Here is a 5388-nt window from a genome sequence, read left to right on the forward strand (position 1 = left end):
ATATAAACCAAAATTTGGGAAAACAGTTACTCCACCAGTGGACTAACTGCAACATGGGTGGTGCCTAAGCCCAAAATTGTCGATTTTGGTAGGATATGGTGTACTAAGTGAGCACATTTTTCAATTTTTCACTTAAAATTTTAGGTTTTTAAAAATTCCGGAAGTAAAAAAATTCAAAACATTTTTTTCAAAAGTCAGAAAAAATCACAACATTTTTTCTTCAATCAAGGCATGAAAGATACTTTAACAAACTTGGAAAATAATTGAGTTATATAACTCTTGAACGGTCGTTAATAAGACGAACCCAGTAAAATGGTATCAAAAATGAGGAATTCATTGAAAAAATTGCCAAATTTGGCACTTTTGGGGGTGGTATACACAAATTTTGAGGGTAAAATCAGTTAGTACACTATGGAATAATTGCAAGGGTGGTGGTGTCTGTAGAAAATGTCCAAAATTGCAGTTACTCCACATAGTGTCAAGGAGTAACTGCAAGACCCCCCCCCCCTGGCTCAGAAATACTTAAATAAATAAGTTAATAATATTCAACTAGCCGGTACCCGGCGTCGCACGCCAGTTAAGCTGTAGCTGAACGCACTAAAAGTCCTTTGGATGTTGAAGCTGGCTTAAAAAAACGATCAAATGAACAAAAAGATATCTTCAAAGTTTGACTCTAACCCTCCCCAGGAGATCTTTTTCTCGCTTCGCTCGCATTAAATACGCCGTCCAGTTTTCGACAATTTGAGAAAATGTCATGGTAAAGAGGAGTGAAATGTAAAAATGACAATTCTTTAGGAAAAAGCAGGGAAGCCACAAAGTATAGTGCAACTTTGTTTTTATCCCCGTTTTTATCAGATTTGAAAAGATAAATAAGTCAATTCTAAATTACTTTTTTTAAACCCTTGTCATAACTTTTCGAATTTAAACATGTAATAAAATGACGTACACAGTTTTTAACAGTATCAACCACTTGAATGTTTTTATATGAAGAAAGAGATGGACTTATTTCTTCTCTTGCTTTTTATCGCCCTTTGAATGCTATTATTGTTCGAACGGACAAACTTTTTAATTTTTATGTTTTGATTTACATTTGAAATGTTCTTTTCTATAATAAAAAAAACTTGTTTTGTTTTGAAAAGAATTTGAATGTCATTAATAAATAGGATCGTTAAATACATTCGAAAACATTTCAAACAAAAGAAAAGAGAAAAACAGGATCAGGCAAAGCTGGGCAGAAATTAAAATTACTAAATGTAGATGGGCCTTAAATTTCAAAACAAAGGCTGAATAAAGTCTAAACCAGGCTCTATCCGATCTGTCAATCAAAACAAATAGAGAACAAAACATTGCTTGTGAAATCGAAAGTGACACACAGACAGAAAACAGAAAACAGAAAACAAAATGACATACGCGTTATACAAAAACCAGTTGAAAACAAACCTGAACAAGGCACAGTGGACTTACTTATTGTGAGGGTGTCAAATTCCACATGTTTTATTTCCAAAAACAGCAATAATTGCTGAAAACGGCAAATTTCATTTGTTTACTTTTCTTACTTTTCTGCTGATTCAGCATTTCATTGTTGAAAAAATTGCCGTTTTCGGCAATAATTGCAGAAAAGAACAATAATTGCCGTTTTTATCTTAAACACCCAACACTGGGAGTGGGGAAGGGAAAAAAACATTTGCTCTGCTTGTCAGTGGCGCTGCTAAAAACCTTAAAACTACTGTCAACTGCTCTAACTTGGGACTATCTGACAAAACATGGGACGGCAATTTGGCCCCCATTACACTGAACCTCCAGGTGAAGGCTTCTTCATAAAGACGATAGACCTGTATCTATTTTTCAGATCCGGTATGCGGGAATAGTGTCAGGACCTGCAGGCGACCTGGTAGGGTTGGGTTGGTCTAAAAAGCAGGGTAGCCAATGGGGTAGCCAATTGGGCTAGGTTATGGGGTACCTCTTTTTGCCTAAACTTTTGAAATCTGAAACCTGTTTTCATGTGGAAATAACTATTACAACATCTTGTTAATGATTCCATGTAATAAAATTTAAGATTCCTTTCGAACTTCAGCCACAATAGCCTTTTTTCCAAAGGTACTGAACTTTGTTACTTCTCAAGAGACCTGGCGCCATTTTATCTTTCTTCTTGGCTTCGTTTGAAAATTTACAGACCCGAATAAAAAATATATACAAAACAGTTTTTAATATTTCAGATTTAGATTTTATTTATGTTTTTAATTGTTATTTCCGTGAAGCTGTAATTCGATGATAATAGCTTTGGAATCACCTTTGGGCCATATGATCTCTAATCTTGTCATATTTTAACAATCCTTTGTTATTGAATCTATTGTTTAATTTAAATCATGTTTAGATGTTTCAAACAATTAATTCCTTTCAAAATTTTTAAATATGGCAGCTTATAATAGGTACAAAAGGTCTTTTGAAATAGCTCTATTATAATGAAGCTCTATTTCTTACTCCTCGTGCATTAACACGTGGTAATTTATATCTTTGTTTATCTTTGGAATCATACATGATCAATCTAAGTATCAATCAGATTCGTGCTCCCTGGTCAGTAAAATGTGGTTCTATGCATTCATTTTCGGTATTTCTATTCTGGTCTGTAAAATATTTAGGTACCCCACAACCTAGCCCAATTGGCTACCCCAATTGGCTACCCTGCTTTTTAGACCAACCCGGTAGGGTTGGGTATGGGTGTGGTTTGGGTGTGGTTACGATTGTATCAGATTGGCTAGGAATTGGGTTATTATCAATTATAGGGTGGTTAGGGTTGGAGCTCAAAACAAGCTCTCTTTTGTGATTTTCTCTTAATACAGTCTGGTCTGCAGTTTGTACAATATAAATAGCCGTCAGACAGTATAGACCTAACTCTTCATACAAAAATTACGGGAAACGCATGTTTGGACTTTGTACCCTATGCTGCACTCAAGCACTTAAGCCAAAGTCCCGCAAAGGCGGGACAAAAATCAGTTTTTTGAAGTTTGCAAAAAAAACGCAACATAGAAGATCTTTCAAATTCAGTATGTGAATAGAGCAGTAAAAAATACAAATTTTCTATTTTTCCTTTTTTTTGCAAAAGTTCTAGGAATGAAAATAAAGGGATAATGATGATTGAATACTATCCATTGATGTCCCGCGGTTCTATCGTAAAGCTAGAATCGATTCGCGTACTCTTTGCTTGAGAAAATGATTGACAGATTGAAGTTTTTCATCCCCGCGGTGCGCGCCGCGCGGGAGCTCGGGCGCTCTGCGAGAGTTCTCGGCTCAATCCTCGGACCGCGCTAAAATGGTAGACTGAGCTGTGATAGATCATTTCGATGGAAGTTGTTGGAATGTTTACAAGGCTCTTGACAGAAAATCGTTTGTTTTATTGTCAATGATGGCAGTGCCGTTATTAATTTTGTTAGATCTGACAAATTGATGTTTGTAAGTGCACTTTATAGTTTTGATTCCCATTGAAGAATCATATTCTGGTTTTTTTCATGTTATTAGATGCTGTTTTAGAGCTTTAGGTCTACACTGTCAGAAGCGCTAACCTGGCATGAATCCGTGGTGCAGTGGATAAGGCAATGGGTTTATCAAAACATCGGAACTTTGCATTTATAGTGGGTGGTTTGGTTTGAATCCCACCGGTGGCGATCTGTCGGTACCGGTACCGTGAGAGGTCCTAAAGCCGACAGCCCAGCTTAATTCCGACACCCCAAATAACTGTTATGAAAAAAAATTCTATGTTTACAAACATTCCCTCTCCAAGTTGAACGATAAACTATTGCTAGAACTCTCGAAACAAAACATCTAACAAGATAGCTGTAATGTCAAGATGTCAATTTAATGTAATTAAAAAGTGCGAGTTGTAAAAATAATTACCTTTTTATTCTGGATCAGTTGCTCATGTTTAAAATGATAACAGTTTTGTAATAAAAGTGACTTGTGCGGGAAAAATACGAAACAACTTGGACTGGTTTCCATCAAGAAACAAACAGACTAAATTGTAAAAATGGCGCGAAGTTGAAAAAAGGGCGGATGCGGTAGCACTAATTTGAATAACAAACATCGAATCAATGAGGCGGCAACTATCAACGCCCTCTTTACCACCTATAAGTCCGGATGTTTATTTACGGAAGGCCCGCAATCGGACAGCTCTTCATTTAAGTGTACTCTTTGACGACATATATTATCTTTACTAGAATAGGAGCAAGGTGTCATGTTATACATAATAATTGTAATATACGTCGTCTATTTGTATTCTTATCATGTAATATATAATATAATGTAATATACGTCGTCTATATGTATCCTTACACAAAGTCCTGGCCCCGCAATCAAGCCAAGTGCCAGTGTAAAGTAATAGAAACCAGGCTTGATTACGTAACGTTTCAAAATGAGCACGCTCGTACACAGACCTCTTTTATATTTTCGTGTGCTTTGGAAAATCAAAACATCTCGTTACTTTTTATGATGCTGTTACTACTGTTGTCATTTATGACATTGTGCATATTGCAATAAAAAAATATGTTTTGTTATAAGAAGCAATCATTGTTATTTGGTTCAATTGGTTCAATGTATCAAATCTCTCAGTTTAGTTGACACTTTGGTATCTTCGTTGCGTCACAGCGAAAGGTTTGTTTTTATTTTAGTTTGTATCTTTGAAAGACCCCATCGGCTTTAGGCTGGGCTGTCGGCTTTAGGACCTCTCACGGTAAGTCATTCAATAAGTTAGAAAACATAGAAAATAACTCACAAAGAACCAAAAAGTCAGAAAAACTACGAACAAGAGAATGGAAAGTACGAAATAAGTCCAGATCTGTCTTTCATCTTTGTGAAGATAAGAAGCCACGACCGAACCTCCAAAGTCATTTGATTTGAGTCAAGGAACGGTATATTAAAAAATACACAACACGATTTCTCTTTCGATTTTACAGTAAGTGAAAATACAGACCAGATATGCAGCAGTTCCATGTTTCGACCAATCGTTAGAGCAGTTGACGGAAAATCAATAAAATTAATGATAATTAATGAATGGTGGGGTCGGGTTTGGGGCTGTTTGGGGAGACGGGGTGTCCCTTTTGTTTTGCAAACACAAGAATCGTTCTCTGTGCCTATAATCCCTTTTGAAATAGAGGTAGAACAAACTAAACATACTTTTTTACCTGTACCAGTTTACTGTCTGAATGTATTCACTGAACTGTTCGCATCTTCTTTCATTCATTGCAAAAATTTTCAAGCACATGGGTTTGTTTTCGAACTAGCCTGAACAAATGAGGAAAATATTTATTTCATGGAAGAAACAGGCTAAATAATATTAGTTTCCCGATTCAAAACTGGATTCAAGAAAATATTCGATCGGATTAATCGGATTAAAAA

The sequence above is a fragment of the Clytia hemisphaerica genome, unplaced genomic scaffold (genome assembly GCF_902728285.1).
Source record: "Clytia hemisphaerica strain Z4C2 unplaced genomic scaffold, Clytia hemisphaerica genome assembly, whole genome shotgun sequence".
In the NCBI taxonomy this organism is placed as follows: Eukaryota; Metazoa; Cnidaria; class Hydrozoa; order Leptothecata; family Clytiidae; genus Clytia; species Clytia hemisphaerica.